The following is a 24,978-nucleotide window of genomic DNA, read 5'->3' on the forward strand; positions in this document are numbered from 1 at the left end:
CATAAACTCCTCTTCTGTCCTTCCTCAGCACCTCTCAAACCAGAAGCAGAGCCATCCTTAGCTCCCCAAACTGTTCTGTGCATGTGTTAACTCTTATTAAATATTTACTACACGCCAAGCATTGAGAGTGTGAAAGGCAAAGTAAAATAGAGTCACTTAAGTCAAGGAACATTTTTTTTTTTTTTAAAGTCAAGGAACTTTAAAATGGATCCAGGAGTCCATTAAAAAGTGGGCTGTGTCTGCCTTTAGCTCAGGTCATGATCCCAGTCTCCTGGGATCGAGCCCCGTGTCTGGCTCAGTGGGGAGCCTGCTTCCTCCTCTCTCTCTGCCTGCCTCTCTGCCTACTTGTGATCTCTGTCTGTCAAATAAATAAATAAATAATCTTTAAAAAAAAAAAAAGTGGGCTGTGAGCACGTCTTCACCAGATGGAACCATGAACTTTTCACCCGGGCCAAACCACAAATACTCCAAGGACTCCGCTTGAACACCTGCAGGTCGCTACAGGAAGGGACTTTTGCTTAGTGATAGCCTTAGCAACCACTTATGTTTAGCTCAGATGAGTTTTGTCGCCAACCCAATCAAACTTCTTTGTAAACAATGTATAGGAGTCTTTCCTTTTTTGCTTTTGCTTGACTTTCGCTCCCTAATTGGGACACTATGACCCTGAATTGTAATTCTTTGATCCCAGATTAATGGTTTTGCTTCATTATTGCCTCCCAACAATTTTAGGTGGACTGAGAACACAATGCAATTTAATCGGCACAGGATCCGCTCGAATGGGTATGATTTGTATTCCTGCTTTACAAAGACAAAGGCTGAAGCTCGTACCTTCTGCTTAAACAATTGGCTGGTAAGTGGTGACTCAGGCTCGGAACCCTGTTCCTTCAGGCTGCACTGAAACACTTCTTCTACCCAGTTCCTTCTACCTGGGATGGGTCCCTAAGTGCCTACATTTAATCAAAAGTGTCAAAGGATAATCCCAAGTAGGAAGTGAGTTAGCGGGACGGGAATCTCTGGCCACTGGAAACGAAAAGGAGCAGGACACAATAGTGGGCGTTAGGTGTGATATTTCTTATTCTGGCTTGTTCACCCCCAGCCGTGCAACAGCCTCAGCCTGGAAGAAGAGGTCAAGACTGGCCACATAAGCACAGAGGGGAGAATCTAATGCTTTATTGCTCTTTTTCTATTTCTACCTTTTCAGACTTGTGGGCCTTGGAAATCCATCAGAAAAGCCTGAGAACAGCCTTAGGAGAACTGTTGGCAACACCCCTAGGAGTTGTTAGCCAAAAGCTTCAACCTCCCCTCCTCATCACTGAGAGAGAGAGAGAGAGAGACAGGGACGAGAGAGACCTGTCTGTTGGGAGTAGTTCAAAGATATTCTTTCCACCAAGAGAATTAGTTTAACAAAAAGGAGCCATTGTGGTTTAGAGAGCTCACCATTGATTACTAGGTCAAGATAAGGATTATTCTCTCCTTTTTCCCTCAGAGACCTTAGATAGTAAAGTACTTTTGACCTTGGGCAATAGAGATTTCTCTGTCCCCATTGAGACTAATGTGGGGAGGAGGGAAGAAGTCAACATCCATTGTACCACTTCTCTGTGCTCCTGTGTACACCGTCAGCCTTCACTCAACCCACAGTCCTGTGGCCCTCACAGCGGAATCAGGACAAAAACATAACATTCCTAAGACCAGCAATGGCCGTAAAGGGGTCAGAACACGCCACCCTGAGCTATGCTGCTTTGGCATATGGACTGAGCTGAAGGCACTTGACACACAGGAGGTGCAGGAAGCTCCCCCCCTCCCCCTTTCTACCTGAAAGCATATCATAAAATTTGCCATGAGAAGGATGTCTTCCCTGCACCAGGAAGAGAACATTCTTATCACCAGCGATGAATGTACAAGCCAACTGACTAAAATAATTCTTATCTTCCATTAGTTTCTTCCATATATTTTCTCATCACTGCCTCACAGTTTACTGCCCTGAGCCCAAACTCCTTTGTCTTCTCACATCCCCACAATTTATCATTCATTGTTTAAAAAAATAATCTAAGCTTCGGGACCTAATGGTTTCTTTTGGACACCATTTTCATTTTTAAAGACTCACGTGTACAGATAAAAATATTAAGTAAGATTTGTATGCTGTTCTCCTGTTGATCTATCTTCTGTCAGCTTATTTCTTAGACCCTGCCACAGAACGCAGGAAGGTGGCAGAAAGTTTCCCCTTCCTGAGAGCCCTCTTGGAAAGCATGGAAACTCATTTTTCCAAATAACTTGATGACAAAACTAGGCAAACTGGTGAAATGCCTCTTCAAAATACTTTTCCTCCTTTTTTGTTCTCAAACATGCTATTCACAACCACTGAACAAAGTCTAGAAAATACAAACAAAAAGAAAATGAGTAAATCAAAACAACTCAAATACCACTGTGCAGAGGTAATTACCATTAATACTTCAGTGCAGACTCTCCCAAGCTTCTTCTGTTTGAGTTAAAACATACACTCCCTCATATACACGACATCATTCGTACATTTTTGAGTACTTGCTCACCGTTATCTCCAAATCAATCACCAGAGCTGAACCAGCATGTTTGTTAAGGTTTCCAAGACACTGTCCTCCAGAAAGATGGTATCCAGCAACATTTTCTGGAACCCACTGTTCCCCTAAAGCCCTTAGCACACCAAATCACCAGGCTCCAAGGATAATGCCAGAAGAGGGAAGAGAGAGTTTTACTATTCAGCCAGGAGGCCCCTCCCCTGGGGCTCTTAGACTTCACTAAGATAATGTAAATGATTGTCGTTCTGTTGCCCCATCCCAAACATGTAAAATGAGACAGCAGCTGAGTCAAATTGGTATCCCAGAACATTGGAGAGTCCCAGGGCCTTTGGAGAGGGCGTTGTGATGATGTGCAAAGTTGTCAAGAAAACAGAGCAAAAGCCAGCCTTGGGTGTAAGGGGCTCCTCTGCAGCAGCTGGTAAAAGCTGCTGTGTCAGAGGAGCAGAACTTACTTATTAATCCAATATTACATAGCACTTACTAGGCACCAGCCACTCTAAGTGCTTCATCCTGTATGAAGGCAAATAGCACCTTTAGCCTCATTTTTTATATGGAGGTTAAGTAACTTCTTGGGATTAGTTCTAGAGTATGTGTGTCTAACCACAGAGCAATGTTGTCCATCAGGGAATGTCCTTGATCAAACGAAGAGCTTCCCCATCCTCTCCCACATATACAGCATAGTAAATGCTCATTTTTTCCAATCAAGCAGAAAGCACCATTTAATTGGTATTGGAAAAGTAAAAACAATGAAAATGGAAATTTGTGCACAAAAAGCTACGTAATACCTAAAATAACTAGAATGATTTTATTAGATCATCTTTTTTTTTTTAAGATTTTATTTATTTATTTGACAGAGAGAAAGATCACAAGTAGACAGAGAGGCAGGCAGAGAGGCAGGCAGAGAGAGGGGGAGAGAGAGGGGGAAGCAGGTTCCCTGATGAGCAGAGACCCTGATGCGAGGCTCGATCCCAGGACCCTGAGATCATGACCTGAACCAAAGGCAGAGGCTTAACCCACTGAGCCACCCAGGTGCCCCTAGAATGATTTTAGATAGTAACATGCTCCCTGCCCCTGATTTAGCCCTGGTTTCATCTGTCATTCATTAATTTTAACTTCTTCTTTTCTGGGGCAGAGTCCATTTTTTTCCTTAATAAATCAAAATTGGACTATTTAAGGCTGTATTTTTCCAAAACCCTGTGACATATCTCATCTTATTGATGAGAAGGTATCCAGGCTTAGAAAGGCTAAGGGATTTATTTGTGGTAACGGGGGCAGATCATGAACACACCTTCCAACTATTTCCCCACTCCATCCTGTGTCCTGCCCTCTGTAATCCTGTAACGGGCTTTGAAACCAAGCGAAAATGTGAAGACGTGTGCGATATGTTAACAGACATAGGTAGTTAGATAAACAAATAAATATCTAGACACACGCACAACCATAATATTTCATGTATCTTGAATTCAACCATCTGGTGAATTCACCTCCTAGAACTCGAAATCACCTAATCATTTTACCTGTGCATGCACGGATGGATGGATAGAGTATGTACGGGTTTGCTCACTTCTGGTCCTCTTCCCCCTGCATACCTCACAGAATGGGTTTTTTTCTTTCTTTTCTTTCTTTTTTTTTTTTAAATCTTAGTAAGTATACTCTTTAATCCCCATCCCCTATTTTATCTATCACCATACTCACCTTTCTTCTCATAACCATCAGTTTACTCTCTATATTTAAAAGTCTATTTTTTGGTTTGTCTTTCTCTTTTTTCCCCTTTGCTTGTTTCATTTCTTAAATTCCACATAAGAGTGAGATCATATGGTGTTTGTCTTTCTCTGACTTATTTTTCCTAGCATTATACTCTCTTGCTCTATCCGTGTTATTGCAAATGGCAAGATATTATTTTTTATGGCTGAATAATATCTATATACCTATATATCTATATCTATATGTAAATCTGTATCTATCTATATCTATATATCCATAGTTTGGCTATTGTAAATAATACGACAATAAACAGAGAGGTGCATGTATCCCTCTGAATTAATGTATTTATATTTTGGGGTAAATAAGCAGTAGGGCAATTACTAGATCATAAGGTAGTTCTATTTTTGATTTTTTGAGGAACCCCCATGCTCTTTGTCACAAGGACTGTCCTGGTTTGCATTCCTGGTGACAGCACATGAGCGTTCCTTTTTCTCTACATCCTCATCAACACTTATTGTTTCTTGTGTCTTTTATCTTAGCCCTTTTGACAGGTATGGGTGACCACAGAACTGATTCTTAAATTCCACAGGTCAAGCCCTCCGGCTCTTTTCTCTCTGCAGTTGACAGAGAAAACTAAGGCCATCTTTCACTTAGGCATTCATTTGCCCACTCATATGTGTGAAACTGCCCTGGGACCTTCTACGCAACTTATAAAAACACCCTCAGTCTCTTCCAACATAAACAAACACACAAACACACACACACCCAGGCATGCCTGCCTACACATGCACACTCACGTGTGTACCCATGAACACACTATGTCCTGCAGTCTTGAATTCCCTCTGGTTTCGAGAGTTTATCGATAAGATGTCAAATTCTCCTTTCATTCATTAAATATTCTATTACTTCAAGCAAACTACAAGTCCCTATATACTACTTACCTAGGTTTGACAAATCTTAACATTTTAACATCAAATCTTAACACTGAACCTTATTTTTCTCTTTTACTGAAGGAATATAGCATTATCAATACTACGGGGCTCACCCATGCTTCTCCTTGACCCCTTCTCTTTCTCTTCCTCATTGAAGGCAACCACTAACATGACTATATCCTATCGAGGGTGCGCATTTTATTATTGATACATGCATTAATTAACACTATTTAATCTTTTGTATTCTTAAAATTTCCTTTAAAGGCAATGCTGTAGAACCATTCTGCTTTGGAAACGTATCCGCAGTGATACATGTATTCATAGTTGGTTGTAATTGCATTTTAGTACTGTGCTACCGTATGTACATTCGCAATTTATTCATGCTGTTGCCTCTTCATGAATATGTAAGTTATTTCTAATTTTTTCTTAATTATAAAGTATCATCTCCTGCTCCTTCATGGAAATGAAGATACTGGCCCCAAAGCTCGTAACCTCCCCCGAGACCGCTACGGACCCAGTTTACTTGCTCCCTACCCCAGTGTTGAGTTATTCTTTGGTGTATGGGCCCTGGGGGTATCCCTTATTTTTTGCAAATTTAGCTACACATTTAAAGCCTGTTTGTCATATTTTATCCAGCATATTAGGTGTGACTTAGCAAGGGTGTTTTCTGGTTAGCAGTTCCTTCTCATTACCTAAAAGGGGAAAGCCACTCTTTTCTTATCTAAACTTTCCTTTTCATCAGTGTCATCACATTCTATTGCTTCTCTCTCTTTTTTCCCCTCTTCCCATTTCTTGTCCTTTAGATAACAGAATTATCATAAGGTTTGTCCTGACTCTTCTCACTCTAATGTGATCATTTTCACAAACCTAACTGACCCCTGTGTACTGATGACTCACAAATCAGGGACCCAGAATTCTCCAACCAGAATCTCCCCGACTTTCAAATCTGTATGTCCAATTACTTCCTGTTTATTTTCACCTGAAGGGGCCACTGGCATATTAAATTCAGTACTTCCAAAACTTAACTCCTTCCTCTCCCCAAATCGTCTCTGTTTTTTATCTCTAAGAGACAGACAATGTCATCCACCCGAGCCATAAAACTTAGTCACTCTCAACTCCTCCCTTTACCTCAAATCTTGGTTTCCTACATCCCACCAGAATCATTAACCACCAAATCCACTCACGTCCACATCCTTTCTCCTCTACTCCGCCCTCCACTTTTTCTTTCTTTCTTTTTTTTTTTTTTTTTTTTTGCCTTTTTGGGCCTTTGTCATCTCTCTTTGAGCACTCATAAGAGCCATTTATTCCTGCCCTTGTGTTTTCCAGCTAGGGTTGTCAAATTTAGCAAATAAAAATACAGAATGGCCAGTTAAATTCGAATTTCAGGTGAACAACAAATACTATTTTGGTGTAAATATTTCCAAAATATGGATGGGAACCAGAATTTATCTGGTAGTCCAACAAACACATCTTTAACATTGCTGTCAAAGTGAGCAAAAACTTTTACCGTGGTATTTCTGGCCTGATGTCATCAATGTTTCCTTGTTGTCCACAGACCATCTTTGGACAAATCTTGACCTGGCACACAAAACCTTCCATGACTGGGCTACTCTATAAGTCTCCAATTTTCCTTACATCTCTCCCTCATAGACTGTGTTCCAGGCACGCTAGGTCTTCTCCTGAAATACATGGAGCTCTTTTCTGTCTTGGAACATACAGGCCCATCCACCTGAATCACTGTTTCCCAGTCTCTCATTTTTCAGAACTTAGCTAACTGTTACTTTTTCAGATAGCAGTGCCTGGTTACTCTTTATCTCATTCTTCCCCCTCCTCTTCTTCCTCTTCTTCTCCCTCTTCATCTCCTCCTCCACTTCCTCCTCCTCCTTCTTTTTAAGATTTTATATTTATTTATTTGTCCGAGAGAGAAAGTGAGCACAAGCAGGGGGAGTGGCAGGCAGAGGGAGAAGCAGGCTCCCCACCAAGCAAGGAGCCCGATGTGAGACTTAACCCCAGGACCCTGGGATCCTGACCTGAGCCGAAGCCAGACGCTTAACCCTGACTGAGCCATCCAGGCATCCCTCCTCATCTCATTGTTGTTACTTTTCTTTTCTTTCTTTTTTTTTTTTTTAAGATTTTATTTATTTATTTGACAGACAGAGATCACAAGTAGGCAGAGTGGCAGGCAAAGAGAGAGGAGGGGAAGCGGGCTCCCTGCTGAGCAGAGAGCCCAACACGGAGCTCGATCCCAGGACCCTGGGATCATGACCTGAGCCAAAGGCAGAGGCTTTAACCCACTGAGCCACCCAGGTGCCCCAAATTGTTTCTTTTCTTAATAACACTTTCACAATCTGAGAGTATCTTGTTTATTTGCTCATCAGTTTATTATCTAACTTTTCATTAGATCAAAAACTTAACTTGTTCACCACTGTACTTCCAAGGCTTAGTAGAGCTCCTAATACATGGTTGGCACCCAATTAAATATTTATAGAACAAATAAACAAATGAATAGGTGAATGAATGAATCAATGAATGAACAAGCAAGTGAAAAAAATGAATGACTAGTTAAGCCCTCTAGCCATGAGTTCCTTTTGAGTCTTTGCTTATGACCTATGCTTCATGCCCTATCTTAGTTTGGATTGCCATAACAAAACACCCTAGAGTGAGTGGTTTAAACAATATATATTAATATTTCCATATTCTGGAGGCTAGAAGTTGAAGATCAAGGTGTTAGCATGGCCAGTTTCTGGTGAGGACTCTTTTTATGGCTTATAGAGTGTTGTCTTCTCACTGAATCCTCTCACAGTAGAGAGAGAGATAAGCAAGCTCTCTAGAATCTCTTCTTATAAAGGCACACATCCCATCATAAAGGTCCCACCCTCAAGACCTCATCTAAATCTAGTATCTTCCAAAGGCCCCAACTCCAAATACCATCTCGTGGGGTTAAGGGCTATAATATCTGATTTTGGGGAGACATGATTCTGTCCACAGCATGCCGCAAGCATAGTGCCCATTCTTCCCTTCTGTGTGCTCAAGAATCACCATCTCTATACAGAGATTCCAGGTGAAATAAATCACTCCTTCCTTTGAACCTCACCAACATCCTATGTACCTGTTGTACTTTATTGTAACTGCTTCCCTCTCTGAGACTGTAAGTTCCCTGAGAGCTGTACCAACACTTCAATGTACCATGTCTGGCATAATGTCTGGTACTATATTCCCAAATTTCAATACAACTCAACAAATATTCATTAACTGCATAGATAATTGGATGAATGAACAGTAGCATCTAGGAAGGCAGTGTAAATAACTCGGGTTGGGATAGCCGATATTCATACTATAAAGCTCATAAAAAACTGCTCATACAAAATATGTTTTTGGACTCTCAAAGTCTATTTATAGTTAGTTTTCATGGTATTCATTAATTTGGTTACATGATTTTCAAGTCAACTTGCATTAGTTTGCTGGGGTAGCCATAACAAAGTACCACAGAGTGGGGAGCTTTAACATTAGAAACTTATTTTCTCACAGTTTTAGAGATTAGAAATTCTAGATAAGGTGTTGGCAGGATTGGCTACTTCTGGGGGCTCTGAGGGAGGGATCTGTTTCAGACTCTCTTCTTGGCTTATACATCCTCCCTGTGTCTTCACATCCTCTTTCCTCTGTATGTTTCTATGTCCATATTTTCTCTTCTTCTAAGGACTATAGTCGTTTGGATTAAGCCTACCCTAATGACCTCATCTTAACTTGATCACACTTGCAAAGGCTCTATTTCCAAGTAGAGTCACATTCTGAAGTACTGGGGGTTAGAACTGCAACATATAAATTTGGGGGGCAACATAATTCCGCCCATAACACAATCTCTGTAATGTGAACGAGAAAAGTGGCAGGCAGTGCTGGTCTAAGCAGTCACATATCTTCAGAGAAAGAAGTAACAACCAATCACCTGAAACCAAAAGACAGAACATGGTGGACAGGGGGTAGGTAAGGAGCAGCAGTGGAAAACACATCGAAAAGTAAGCACAACCTATATTTAAACTATATTTAAAACAAATATTAAACTATTAAGCTATATTAAAACAAAAACAAACAAACAAAAACAAAAACAAAAAAAAAAAAAAAAAAAAAAAGAAAGGTTGGCCGAAAGGCAGAGTTATTGCTGTTCAGGATAATAAGAGTCTGTAGGACAATATCTGGTTCTGTATAGAACTTAAAGGGGCAGGAAGAGCTGTAATATATTTTATAAAGTGGTCTTTCAAGCACAGTTACATTGTTTTAAATAGTGCTTCTTAAATGTAAACCTCCAGCCACATAAAAAGTTTCATTATTCAGCCCTCCCGTGATCCCAGTGGTTCCTAATAATAACTCCCAACTCCAGGTGAATCACCATAGATCATAGAGTAGAAGTGAGATAACAAAATATCAAGTAGTTCCCAAAAATGGGTTAAGATACAGGAATATGCATTCAGATGAGAAACATCATGTGTAAAAGAAGACACTTTCTATCATTTAATTCTTATGCTTGCTCTTAATTTCTCCTTTGCCACCCACCTTCTGGAGGATCCTGGAAGAATGAATCACCATGTGTGAAGGAAACTCAGGAGTATTGGTTTCTTGGAAGTCTGACAGGTGACTCATATTTCATAGATTTTGTCTTAAACAATTTCATTTGGAAAAAAGCTTTCACATTTCTCAAATTTACAGTATGTCTGTTAAAAAATTTAAATATAAAATAAATATAGATAAAATAATACCTAGCTTGTTAAAGCTGGGAAGTATTGTATACTTTCTGTAGTATAAGATAGTCTCATTTCATTATGTTGTCTTCTACACTAATGATTTTAACCATAACTACAATCAATAATTGTATTAATTAAAGTAATGCTAATTGCTTTGGCAAGTACATGACCAAAATTATGTTTCTGTTCAAACACCGCCGCCTTGAATATTTTACTGGAGACAACTCAGCTCTGTCTTTAGTGATTCTAGCACTTCTATATTTGAAAATAAGTCAAGTATGAGGATACTTTCTATTATATTTGAATCAATAGAGAGTGAACTCTGTACATTGGATATTCCTGAATTCTTTCTTCTCTAAATTAGAAGGTTTAGTTTTGGTCTGGATTTCTCTATATTTCTGAAATCTCCTGGTAGAATTTTTCAACTTAGGCCAGTGTCTGGACTGAAGTAACAGTGGAGCTTACCAATTTAACGCATCACATGCCATAAATAGAGTGTTTTTATAGCACTTCTATTTCTTTAAACAGCCAAGTATATTCACAAAAATGAGATAGCATTGATCTCCTGGTATATAAAGAGGTTTAATGAAATACTGTACGTAGAGCATTTAGCACAGTACTATCATCTGCAGGAAACAGCAAATATTCAATGTACAGAATATGACCTTATACAAGTAGCACTTAGAAGGATATGTATCCAGATGTCAGCCGTGATCTGCTCTGCTTGTTCCTATTTTGAGTGTTATTTCTTTTTCCTATCTGTATTTCTCTGTTATAAAAGCATTTACAGCTTTGTAACAAGATTAAGAAGTGATTTTTTTTCATTTTTAAGATAATATTTTAAATTCAGTGCAGATATTTATTTATTAATTTTTCTACATCAGAAATTCCCCCATTGATTGGTTAGTCCAAACAAACCATTTGCAAAATGGGTCTTATTTCTCCATTAAGAGTCATGTGTTTAAATTTTTGTTAGTGGCATAAAGATACAATTGTAAGCATATATGAAAGGAAATGTTTTCTGGCCTATGAAAGCAGTCATCTTTTTCCTTCATGAGGCTATATTTGGAAGAAAAGTATTAACACCAGATAACCTGATAATCATAATAGCATTTCCAATTAAGATGAGCTGAATCACTGCCTGAAAGTCGAAATAACCAGATGTGCCTGAAATTCTGTGATGGCTCCCATTCTCATCCTGTGTCTACTCTGAAACAAAACTCAGTTTTTTGCTACATCCTCAAAATAAACCCAACACTACAATGCATTCATAAGTAATACCAATTTTACTGGTGATTTCTAAGGGAAATGAGGAAAATAAATTACATCACGTATTGCCAAGAAAAGCTCAAGGGAAGTTAGTCTTCACTCTTTGTTCCCACATTCCCTTTCCTTACCTGCCAATCAAAAACTTCTGTTGTCTTAACATTCAACTCCAGCCTTTGGCTTGAATTCTTGATTATCAGAAAGAAACCCAAGCGGGTGACGAGGAACGCCCTCCACAGACTATAGCCATCACCACCACAGTCAAAAAACAGATCAATAGTGTTAGTGAAGTCTCCCCCGGGGGGGTTTCATGCTCCATCCCAAGCACTTTATCAAAATATTTACCCACCAAAGCCGGTGTGTGTGTGTGTGTGCGTGTGTGTGTGTGTGTGTGTGTGTGTTGGAAGTAGTCGTGAAATTCTGCAGGCAAGAGAATATTGTTTCCACCAGGTAAATAAATATGGAATATTGTCATAGATCCATAAACAGAGTGACAAGGATCCTTTCAGTTTTGCTCCTGGCCTGTCTTTGCCCCCCAGCTTTGGCTTCTGATGAGAATGAGCTGGACAACCCAGAGCTCCTGGTGCTGGGATGAGGACTCTTTGAAGGTAAGTTCCCTCTGTGTTGGGAGCTTTCTGGATGCCCTTTCAGAAAGAACATAGCAGTGGCTTCTGAGGACACATGGAGCCTCCCAGGGCAATTACTTTTTAAGAAAACTTTTTTAAAACCTAAAAAAAAAAAAAAAAATTCTCTATAGTTTTATATAACACACTTGACTGATTAACATGAATTTTAATTTGACATTTACCCAGCAAACTTCTACTCCGATAGTCATGTGTCCTGTTGGAATACAAAGCTATCTATAACATAAGAGTAAGAAATCTTACCTCGATAACTGTCATGAATCCAAATTCAAGCCTTTTTCCAACTATTGACGCCATCACTCAGCAGCCATTTACTAATTGCCTAGTTACTGTTTCCAAGTATGTGGGCTTTGGCTTGTAAAGTCACAGTAGGAAAAGAGGAAAACTCAGCCTACAAAGTTTCCATCAAATAAGTCTAAACTCCAGACATGTCTTGAGTCACTCTGACTCTACTTGGTTATTGAAATTATATGGAAACTTTTTCTACCCATTGGCACCACTAAAACCTCCAGACAACTGGTTTCTAGCCTTATGGTACACTGTGCTGTTTTTCCCTAATTGCTTTTTGAAATGTAAGAGAGTCTAATTCTTCCACTTTCTTCCTTGCTGTTTTAAGGTTTCCAAACTTACGCTTGCATATTATCTAAGCTATTCTTATTTTGAAGTAAAGATGACTATAATTTTAGGTTTTAATGTTTCTCTTCTTCATTTGGTGTTGCTTCTCAAAATCAAAGTCACCTGCCATTCTAAGGTGGCCACATTTCATGGTTGTCTCAGACATCCCTGATGAACACAGCTTTCCCGCAGTGATCTGGGAATGGAAGTGCATTTTCTCTGCCTGGCCCCAGGCTGTCCTTTGATGGCTCCTTCCCCATTATCAGCATCTTGCCCTCCAAGTTTTACCTAGAGATCTCAGGCAACAATCATCTCTACAGATCCCCCCCAAAATACAATTCAAAATAAAGCCCATAGATTTAGGATGAATTTAACAAATCTTTGGTAGGAACAGTTCAGATTTTAAAAGGAAAACACTTCGGGGCATACTTTTCAGAGGGGGACATCATACTAGAAGAGAACAGTACTCTAAATTCTCTGAATTTCACTTGCTACACCTGTACCTACTCTCAGGAGTGTGAAGAGAAGTGAGATGGTGTAAGTAGAAATAAGTAGTATTGTGTAAATTCATGTAAAAAGTTGTGAGATCTATATGGCCGATAGACTAGTTAACAGTATTACACAATGACATTTCCTGATTTTGATATTTTACTACAGTCATGTGAGATGTTATCACTGGGGAAAGCTGGGTGAAGGATATACTGGACTCATTGTTCTAATTTTTCAACTTCCTGTGAATCTCTAATTATTTCAAAATCACTTTGAAAAAGGGTGATAAATTTAAAGTCTTCCTAGAAAGGAACTAGGCGCTAAAGTAATAATACTAAAATTATACCTTACCTGCCTCATTTTCAGTTATATTTTATGTCCCGAAGTGCAATGCGTATGATTTTAAAATAACTAATAACTGGGAAACCTCGGTGGCTCAGTGGGTTGAGCGAGCTTGACTCTTGGTTTCGGCTTAGGGCGTGATATCATGGGTCCTGAGATGGAGTCCCAGGGCCCGCTCTGTGCTCAGCGGGGAATCTGCTTGAAGATTTGCTCCCTCTGCCCCTCCTCCAACTCCTCTGTCTCTCTCTATCAAATCAACCAATCCATCTTTAAAGTAACCAATAACTACTCCCTCGATACAATTCATTCAACAAGAAGCATCTTCAATCCTAAAAAAAAAATTTTTGAAAACCATTAATGTGGTTTTTCTCTTTTGCCTGTTTTGAGCACAAGTATTCATCCTGACTTGCCCAAAGATGGGAGAGAGTAAAGTGAGGGAAATCAATTATGTTTTTTTCATTCATTCACAAATATCAAATGAAACACTGAGGTTCTGATGTTCAAAAATAGGACTTTTCCCAGAGACCAGGGTCTTTCACCACAGATTATTATTTGGGGAAATGAGCACCTACATTCCTTGATCTCCCCTTCAACACACTCAGGAACTGACCTGACTGCCAAGACACAGTTTTCAGTGCAGGGGATCCAAAAGAAGGAGGGAAGGTTGCTCTTTATTGATCTCATCAGACTGTGGAAAGAAGGAGAAAACAGAAAGTGGTGACAGTCAGATGTACATATCAGTTTTTACATCGCTGGTCTACTAACCAAATGAGTTAGGTTCATGATGAAATAGCTTTCAAAGGTACAGGGCAGGTGGCCAGGTACTGTGGCCCCAGGGAGGAAGCTGCCCACATAAGGCAACAGGGTACAGTCACCGAGACAGGGAGGAAAGGAAGTTCCTGAAGCTCACTTTCCTGAGCCGCTCAGTTTCCCTGTGGCATGGATCCTGGTTTAGAGTCAGCTTGTGTGGGAAAGGAAATCCCACATTAGGGGGTGGGATTGGATTTCCAGGCCAACTAGATGGAGAAGATGTGGTAAGAGACTCAGAGGCTGAAGTGTCTAAGCCAAATGGAAGGACCTCGAGCTCAGCACTGCTAGAGTTCAACACTGGGGACCAGTAGGGCAATTCCACGGCAAGGCAGAGAGGAAGGTACGTCTCAGCGCAGAAGATGTCAGCCAGAGCACACTCAAGGACGATGGGAAGCCAGGGTTCTCCCCCCCATAAGACCACAAGGCCACCAAGTCCACCTTTCTTTTGTTTAAACCTGGACATCATCCAAGAGAGGAAAAGAGAATGAAATATTTTCATCCTAGAGTATCCCAACACCACCCCAAAAGATTGCTTTTACATTATAAGGTCACACAAAGCTTTAAACAGGATGAGGCTCGGGTTCAAGTTTTTTCCCTGTCAGTCAGCAGATGGTGACTTCTCTGCACAATGAATTAGAGCATAGTGAGTTATGAGTTAGATATTTTTTAGTTTGCTATATGCCTTGTCAACAACAGGCACTCTGCAGGGTATCTGGGAAGCTAAAGAAAAGAAGGAAGACTAAAGCTGAGCAGAATTTGTTCTCACTGGGATTTAACTATAGGGAGGACAAATCACATTATTGCATCTTTATGTGTAAGGTTTCTCTTAAGCATAGCTTAGTACAGCCAAAGTGGTTAACGCTTTCCTAACAAGTATAAATGGGGGCTGACAGTTTTGCTTAGCATGTAACAAGCCCCTTAATCAGACAGCCTGATCCTGTATCAGTTGCTGGTACAAAGATGCACGAGATAAGATTTCTACTCACAACTTGCTCACAAGCATATAAGTAAATAATTGTGATATCATGAATGCTGGGGCTCAAGTTACTTTTAAGAGCAATGATGCCAACAGAAGTTCAGAAGAGAACAAAGATCCATCAGCCAGCCTTTCACCCAGACTCCAGTCAGTCATGTTATTGAATCACTAATATGTCTTGTAATAGCACCCTCCATAATGGTTCAAAGAATTACATTTTAAAATGTGCTGAGTTGTATATTTTCAAAAAAAAATGTGTTATTTTCCTGCAAGCTAATATTTAAGACTGGACTAAGTTCTTTCACATGGGGGTCTATAGTCCCAGGGTAATTTTCAGAACAAGTAACAGAGTATAGTAACGGCAGTTTTCTCTTTTCTAAGCATGTTTCATGTGTTAGCTCACTTCATCTTTACAGCAGATATTAAACTGCCCAGTTTTAGCAACAAAAATGAACCGCACAGAGTTCGGGCCGTATGCTACAGGGGCCCCGCCTTTTAACTGGCGAGCTGTTCTTCCCGTTCCCTGTCCTTTCTCCAAAGCACTTGGCAGGCCCTCCCGTGTACAACTTGTTTTACAAATTGGCTCCATTGCTCCACATTTACTAAGGATATTCTTCAGAACGCTAGCACTTTACGCACAGGTTGCTGGCCACCTTTTGTTTTAGTTACAAAGTTTTGTTTCTGTTGTTGTTGTTTTCTCTTTTACTGAAAAAAAAAAAATCCTTGGAGCCTTTGATCTATTAATGAGCACGTATAGACTTCCAAAGGACATGATCGTGTTTAATGCTTCCCAAACATATAGACCATCTGGTAATAGATTAAACCTTTAAATCAGGTTTCTCCAGAGATATAGAATTAATAAGATACACATACCAATACACACACACGAATACACACACACATATGTACCCACACATTATATATTATATATATATAATAAGATTTATTTTAAGAAACTGGCTCACATGGGGCACCTGGGTGGCTGAGCCGGTTAAGTGTCTGACTCTTGATTTCAGCTTAGGTCATAATTCGGGGTCATGCGATTGAGCCCTGGATTGGCCTTGCTACCGGGTGGGGAGCCTACTTAAGATTCTCTCTCTCTCCCCCCCTCTGCCCCCAGTCCCTTTCCTCTTCCCTTTCCTCCCCTCCCCAAGCTCTCTCTCTGTCTAAAAAAAAGAAAAAAAGAAAAAAAGAAAAAGAAAAACTGGCTCATGCAGTTAAGGAAGCTAGAGAATCCAAAATCTGCAGAGTGTTTCTGGAAACCCAGGGAGGAGCAAGTTTGCAAAGAACTAATGTTGTAGATGAAGTCTGAAGACAGTCTTTTGGAGAATTCCCTCTTGCTTGGAGAAGTTTCTGTTTCTGTCAAGCCTTCAACTGATTGGGTGAGGCCCACCCACATTACAGAGGGCAATGTGCTTTTCTCAAAGTCCACCTACGTAATGCAAATTTTATCCAAAAACACCTACACAGAAACATCCAGAATAGATCCAGCCATGTTAACACATACAGTGAGACATCATACCTGAGTAGGATTCCACAGATGTTACCTTAGAAAACCCTGCCTCAGCTAGATTATCAGCTAGAAGGCAAGACCTGAGTTTTGAGATTCTTGTATCCTTCAATATCATGATTAATTAATAGTAATAGATTTTAATTATGGTAAAAATGGAATAAGCAGTGAACTTGGAGCAAAAACAAAAACAAAAACAAAACAAAAAAAACATGGAGTCCAATCCTGGATTAGCATTCTAGTAAATTTGAGGTCTTGAGTAAGTAATTTCAACTCCATTCTTACCAGGTTTGTTATATGTGAATGGGGAACAATCACAACTGTGTCAAAAGATTGTGGAATCAAATAGCAAGACAGGTGAAAGTGTGTGGTGCTTTTTTATGAATTAGAAAGTGCTTCACGAAGCAAACAATTATAGCTCAGGACAAAAGACTATATCAAAATATGGCAATGCCAAAGCACATCTCTGAAAATCAAAACATTCCATCTTATTTCAGTGTCACCAAAGCAGGGAAGGGGTTAAACGATGTGAAATTGTCAATGTTTAGCAGTTTTTTAAATTGAACGGCAATTTCTTAAGGCTCATCCTGATACCATAACAGGAATAGAGTATAAAATGCAGAGTTATGCTTGGGGTGATTGCTAACAGACTTGTTATTGCAAACTAGAACTTGATACACCCTATTCATTATTGTCTCTGCCTATAAGGAGATTTTACCCTGGAACAATGTGACTTAGAGTACCTGTTAAACACAACAAAAAGAAAAAAAAAAAACAACTCGATCACTTTTTTTAGTTGGTTGCAACTTTAAAAATAATTTCCTTTATCTTCTTTTTTTTTTTTTTTTTTTTGGTAAGGTGGATCCCAGGAAATGGTGAAGAGAGGTTGTGGAGGACAAGAAAGTTTTACTAACAGCCACACTGGATTCCTATAGCTCCTCGAGCACACCAGTCATGTGATTTTATAACTTCCCCCATGAATCTGCCTGGTTAACACCTTTTCTCATTCAAGTCTGATTATATCTCAGCTTCTCAAGGAAGGGTACCCTGACCACCCTATTTTATGTTTCTAGCAACCTGCCACCACAACCTATTTTCCTGATGCTTTTTCCTCTGATTTACTTTTTCTGTTTTTTCTTTTCTAGCACATATCACTTTTTCACACATACAGTTTAATTTTCTTATCTGTTGTATCTATTATTTCTTGTCTTCTTTGCTAGAATATAAGTTTCTCAAGGCCAAGGGTCTTTGTCAAGTTTGTTCATTGATTATATAAAGCCCAGGGAACAGTGCCTGGAACATAGGAACTCAATAAATGTTGAATTCATAGATTTAATGAGAAGATCTTGAATAGGAAAAGGTAGTTGGTTCCAGATTCAAAAGAACAGTCAAGAGAGGAAGGTATTTAGTATCAAAGTAATCCATTAAAATTTGATTTTAAATTTCTTTTTTTTAATTTTGAAAAAATTTGCTTAACTGCCATAAGAGGCGGAGTTTGGAATCTGAGGGGATTCTTGATGAAATCTCTGTAGCTTATTTTCTGAGATGAGATCCACAGAAATCTGGCAGAAACTCATGAAACTACCGCCAAGGCCAGTTGATCTGAGCCACTGTGGTCAATCCATTTCCGTTTTTTGTTTTTTGTTTCTTCCCCTTTCCAATATCCCAGAGCAACAGGATAAACTATGCTGTTGGGTCTTCTTCTCTCCCCTTAAATTCCTTATGTGGCCATAACTTATAAAAGTATTCTTGGACTTACCCAATGGATAGGGATTGTAATAAAAGCAGGCCAAATTTAAAGATCAGGGCAACCACTAACCATGATGGGGGATGCTATTCATGTGACTAACTCCTTCTGGCAGGAAATAGAGGAGTCAAACCTGCAAATCCCAGCGCAAAGAACAACCTGACACAATCCACAGATCTGAGTCACTGAGGCTATGCCTAAACCCAAGTGAAGCAGAAGCAATTGCTTGGTTAGTTCAAAATGAATGCTTTTTATTTCCTTAGGAGACTAACAAACCTCCTAAGCACCACATTAAATAGACAAGACACTTGTAATCATTAGGCAAATGTTCTTAGTTTCGAGAAACGGAAGAACTTTTTATATCTTTGCTCATCCCTTGGAGACATAGAACATTATTCTTTAATTGAGTATGCCTTAAAAGAGGAACTAAATAGCCTCTCCAGGTGTCTTCTAGATCCACACATCTTTAATTTGTCCATGGACAAACATAATATTGTAGGAGAATTGAAGGAGCGTAGCTCTAAGTCTTGGTCCTGCCTTATTAGTCATCATCCAGCTGCCTTTATACGGTGGATCTGGGAGGCACAGTTGTACGAATTCACTGTCACTGGAAGACTGAGGTTTGTTCCTGTCTGGAAGTTTGTTCAAGCGTGAGTCCACTGATTGAGGCAGTGATTGTGGTCTGCCAAGGGTGCTGTGTAAAAAGGAAGTCGTTTCTTCCAACAGTCTTGTTTGTGTTTTCCAAACTGTTTCAGTTTATGTTCTGTTTCCATTCCCATGCTCAGCCCTCCCAAAGTAAACAGATGACAAGTTGTGGTGGTGGGATAGTGGTGAGGCAGGGGTGGGGATGGAGGTGGAGGAAGGAAGAGATGTCCCCAGGGCAAGAGGATTTTCAAAGAACCCAAATGTAATTTGGAAATAAACTCAAGTGCCAAAAACCAGATGGGATTTATAGCCTTGAGATCAACCCAATCTGCAGGCACAAATACAGACTCCTAGAAATTCCATTTACTTATTCTAAAATGACCAAACACTCCAAGACATTCTTATACCAAACTCCAGCTAAACTGGTGGCTGAAGATCAATCTTGGACATAGCAGTAGGTATACTTCTTTCTTCCATTCATCCCACCCATCCACTTCTGCTGGTCCAGAAAACTCATTTCTTTCTCAGACTTTCTAGAAGAATAGACCATGAACTCCCTTAATTCCAACCATGGCACTACAAATTCTGAAAGTTTTAAAAAAAAAAAAAAAAAGGAAAGAATAGGAAAAAAAAAAAGAAACAAATGCATTGAGAAAATAAACTTCCAGAATTTTAACTCATTCTGAAAAATAAGACAACATTTAGAATTTTCTTTCTTTCCAAGTCTACTCCCAAGACCTTAGCTGACCTCACGTGGATTAGAAAGTTCTCTTTCTGCAAATGAAACTAATTGTAAACCTTGATTCAGTAGCACTGGAACTGACAAAAATCTCCCTTTAACGTACCTGTCTACCAAAATACATACAACTAAAAATAGCAGTAACATGTGGTTCCTCTGTTTAAAGGCAAATAATTCTATTGTATTATTATAATTCACATAGAAAGCACTTGTCAAAAAATAGTTGATCATGTATTTCTACGTTAGCAGAATAAAAAGAAAAGACAATTACATAATGTGAGATGACATAGTTCTTTTGTCCAAAAGTAAAAAAATAACTATATAGTTATAGTTATACAATTTATATAGTGTTACAATGAGCAAGTGTTACTTTCATGATTCAGAAAGCATAAATTATTTCCATTTTGGTGGGGGAGAACTATATCTCATTAAATGTGGATTTTGAATATACCAATTTAGAAATCAAAGTTGTGTCAATATAGTACATTTGGTTTTAGAAAATAAAACTACCAAATATATGTCTGCCCACCTCCAGGAATTTTCCCAAAGGATCTACTTCCAACAAAATTGCATGTGCATAAGATTATTCATTGGTGTATATTTATAACTACAAAATATTGGAAAAATCTAAGAGCTCTTACATAGGAGATTGGTTTAATAAACTGTGGTAGCCCACAAATTTGATACGTAGATGAAACAGACCAATTCTTTGAAAGACAAAATCTGCTAAAACCCACACAAGAAGAAATGGATGATCTGACTAGATGATATCTATTTTAAAAATTGAATCAATAGTTAATGACCCTTTAAAACATCAAGCACCAGGCCTAGATAGCTCACTGGTAAATTCTACTTAAAGAAGGGTTATACCAATTCTATTATAAGTAATAGAGAATCTCTATAGAAGCACTTAACATACTTCCAAACTCATTTCATGAGAATAACATTACCCTAATACCAAAACTAGATAAAGACATTATAAGAAAAGAAAGGTAAAGACCAATATCTCATATTCACATAGATTCAAACACCCCCAACAAAATATTAGCAAATTGAATCCAATAATGTATGAAAATAATTATACTCTATGACCAAGTGGGATTTATCCCAGGTATGCAAAGCTAGTTAAACATTTGGAAAACAATTAATGTAATCCATCACACCAAAAGGCTAAAAAAGGAAATATTAATAATCATGTCAATAAATAGATATTAATAGAAAAAAGAACTGGAAGAGACTGGGAAAAAAGCATTTGACAAAATCCAATTTATGATGAATAACTCTCAGTAAACTAGAAACAAAGAAGAACCTCCTAAACTTGGTAAAGAATATCTACAGAAAAGCTACCACTAACATCATACATAATGGTGAGAAACTCAAAACTTCCCCACTAAGGTCAAGTACAAGGCAACAATGTCCCCTCTCCCCTTTCTTTTCCAACAGCACACTGGAAGTTCTACCTAATGTAATAAGGCAGGAAAAAGAAATCAAGTGTATACAAATTGGGAAGGAAGAAATAAAACTGTGTTGGTTCCCAGATGCTTTGATTGGCTACGTAGAACATCCAAGAGAATTAACAAAACAACTCTTGGGAACTAATAAGTGATTACAGTAAAGTTGCAAGAGACAAGATTAATTTGCAAAAGTCAATCACTTTTGGAGGGCAGGGGCAGCAAAGCAAAGCTTATTGAGCAATAAACAAAGTGATAGACAAAGATTCCAAGGAGGGAAGGGACCAGAAAGAGTTGCCGCTAGAGTTTTCTAAGTCTAGTGGTTTTTATTGGCTTGTTGGCAGACTCTTTTAAACTGATTAACTCTCCTTGAGCCTGTCATCCAATCAGATTTTTGTCACCTGGTCTATCATATGGGAACGGGCGGAGGGCTTCCTCCAGGGTGGTGTAAAATCCCTTTGAGGGTGGTTTCCTCTTAGGGCAGGGGGTGGCCTCTTGTCCCTGCCTGACTCCCTTCCAAGTTTCCTTCATCATTCGCCATTCTGAAGAAGTAACCCTAACTGCTCTTAAGGAAGAAGGGCGACAATCAATAGTAGCTACTTCCTGCTGGTCAGAGGTCAGCATTCCTCTCATCCAGATCCAACAAGTGGTCCCCTGTACATATCTGGTTTGACTTCCACATGAGGCTCAATATGAATTACCACCATTTGGAGTTTGATGACCTTTATTGATTAGTTGTCCTTAATGATGGTGGATATCCCAGACAAGCCACCATAAATGTTGCAGGACTTTTTTCCCCATTGGTGCCTGCAGTTCTTGGTCACACCACTTCAAAGAATGAAGAGGTAGACCAGAAAGAGTGGTGGGCAGCAAAGCAAGGTTTATTGAGCAATAGCAAAGTGATAGTACAAAGCTCCCAAGGAGGGAGGGGACTCAAAGGGGTTGCCCTCAATCACTTTTCTTTATGCCTCCAAAGAACAAGTGGAACTTGAAATTAGAAACACAATACCACTTACATTAGCAACCCCCAAAATGACATACTTAAGTATAAATCTAACAAAATATGTACAAATCTAAATAAGGAAAACTATAAAAGTGGGGGACAAAACAAAGAATTAAATAAAGGAGAGATATTCCATGTTCATGAATAGGAGGATTCAATACTATTAGGATACTAGTTCTTCTACTTGTTCTATAGATTCAGTGCAATCTCAGTCAAAAATCTCAGAAAATCTCTTATGGATATCAACAAACTGATTCTAAGTTTATAGAGAAGCAAAAGACTCAGAATAGCCAGTATGATATTGAAAGAGAAGAACAAAGTTGGAGGCTTGTTGCTATCTAACTTCAAGACTTATTATAAAGCTGAAGTAATTAAGACAGAGTGGTATTGGTGAAAGAATGGATCAATAAAACAGAACAAAGAGCCCAGAAATAGAACCACATAAATATATTCAGCTGACTTTTGAAAAAGGAGAAAAGGCAATACAATGGGCAAAGATAGTCTTTTCAATAAATAGTCCTGGAACAAGTGGACATCCACATGCAAAAAATGAATCTACACAGACCTTATGCTCTTTGCAAAAGACTAACTCAAAATAGATCGTTTACCTAAAAATGTAAAACTATAAAACTCTTTGAAGATAACATAGGAGAAAATTTAGATGATCTTGAATTTGGTGATGACTTAGATACAACACCAAAGTCACAATCCATAAAAGAATTGATTAATAAGCTGGACTTCACTATTGCTCTACAAAAGACAGCACCAAGAGAATTAGAAAACAGGCCACAGACTAGGGGAAAATATTTGCAAAAGATACATCTGGTAAAGGACACTTATTCAAAACATACAAAGAACCCTTAAAACTCAACAATAAGAAAACAATCTGATAAAAACATGGGTTGAAGACCTTACCAGACATTACACCAAAGAACATAGCATAAGCATGTGAAGGTTCTCCACATCATATATAATCTGAGAAATACAAATTGAAATAATAGTGAGATACCACTACACACCTATTGAAATGGCCAAAATCCAGAACAGTGGACAACACCAAATGCTAGTAAGGATGGGGAGCAACAGGAACTTTCCTTTTTGTTGTGGGAATGCAAAATGGTAGAGCCACTTTGGAAGACAGTTTGGCAGTTTCTTACAAAACTAAAGATGGGCGCCTGGGTGGCTCAGTGAGTTAAGTGTCAGTGTCAGGCTCAGGTCATGATCTCAGGATCCTGGGATCAAGCCCTGTGTTGAGCTCCCCATTCGATGGGGCGTCTGCTTCTCCCTCTCCCTCTGCTTCCCACTTTCATGCTCTATCTCTCTCAAATAAATAAATAAATACAGTCTTAAAAAAAAACTAAACATAGTCTTACTGTATGATCCAACAATAATGCTCTTTGGTATTTACCCAAAGGAACTGAAAACTCAGGCCCACACAAAAACCTATATACAGAGGTTATAGCAGTTTTATTCATAATTGCCCAAGCTGAAAAGCAACCACGCTATCTTTCAGTAGGTGAATGAGTAGACTCAGTATATCTAGGCAATGGACTCATGGTTTTTTGTACACATAGTTGTAAATATGAGTAGAGACACAAATAGAGAGATCCTAGACAGGAAGATGTAGATAGAGATTGTACTTTTGTTGACTAAAGGGACATAGATTCCAGAAGTAATTATAGCACCAGAGCCTGCTAAATGGAATCAGGGCTCCTTGGAGAAATGGTTGATTTTAGAGTTAGTACAGAGAAAGTATAAGATGGTTGATTTTAGAGTTAGTACAGAGAAAGTATAAGATGAGCCTAAACATTTTTTTATATCAGAAAGTAAGAAAGTGTCCTAAAAATGACGAGGATATGTCAGAAGACTCGAGTGTACTTAGAAGAGCTCCCATAGGCAAAATCTGGGGCAATCTGAGTACCAAAATAAGTAACGATTATAGTGTATTTTAATTCATTGGAACAAAAAGCATTAGTGAGTTTATACAAATAACAAATAATGAACAAATAAACGCATAACGGAAAACTTTTTCTTACAGTGAAATTCTAATAAATGTAGGAAGAGTAATGGCAGTTTAAAAAAATCACCTTTTTGCAACTATCACAGTTATCATAAAAATTTAATCAGCAAGATTTATTAATGTAGGTAGGGGCACTTGGGTGGTTTAGTCAGTTAAGCATCTGCCTTTGGCTCAGCTCATGATTCAGGGGTCCTGGGATCAAGCCCTGCATGGGGCTCCCTGTTCAGTGGGGAGTCTGCTTCTCCCTCTCCCTGCCCCTCCCCTTGTTGTGCTGTCAATAAATAAATTAAATCTTGGAAGAATTATTCATGCATACTGAAGACAGTGGGTGATTTAATGAAAACCAGGGAGTTTTTAGGGTCTCAAGTATCCCACACAGATAACTTACAAATTATAAATGGGAAAATACTATCTTTACAGAAGGTAAGCCAGGTGAACACCAAACTAACCAACTGATCCAACTTGGCATACGTAACCATGGCATACTTGAACATCATGTACTTCCTGATACGAAGCTGAGAACACACCATGACCGATATTGTGTTCCTGCCAAAAATGTAAAAACATCTGATTACGAGGAAATGTCAGAAAACCCAATTTGAGGGACAGTCTACAAAAGAAATGACATGGACTCATCAGAAATGTCAACATTATTTGATAAAGGCTGAGGAACAGTTGTACATTATAAGAAACCAAAGTGGACAGAAAACAATGCAATGAACAATTCTGTTTGGGATTGCCAAAAATATTATATAGGATATCACAGAAAATATGAGAAAACTTGAATTAGACCTATA

At 38.9% G+C, this 24,978-nt stretch overlaps 1 long non-coding RNA gene across 2 annotated transcripts; it reads left to right on the forward strand.

The window, feature by feature from the left end:
• Positions 1–578: 578 nt before the first annotated feature.
• Positions 579–20,418, forward strand: LOC106007288. 2 transcript variants are annotated; one of them, XR_001181965.2, is made up of 4 exons: positions 579–850; positions 9,746–9,814; positions 11,668–11,798; positions 17,435–20,418. It is a non-coding gene; the product is annotated as an uncharacterized LOC106007288 (long non-coding RNA). The 2 variants fall into 2 exon arrangements; XR_001181966.2 differs by having other exon boundaries at positions 11,730–11,798; positions 17,435–20,417.
• Positions 20,419–24,978: the final 4,560 nt, after the last annotated feature.

Source organism: Mustela putorius, unplaced genomic scaffold (genome assembly GCF_011764305.1).
Source record: "Mustela putorius furo isolate JIRA1106 unplaced genomic scaffold, ASM1176430v1.1 tig00003863_pilon_pilon_pilon, whole genome shotgun sequence".
Taxonomy (NCBI): domain Eukaryota; kingdom Metazoa; phylum Chordata; class Mammalia; order Carnivora; family Mustelidae; genus Mustela; species Mustela putorius.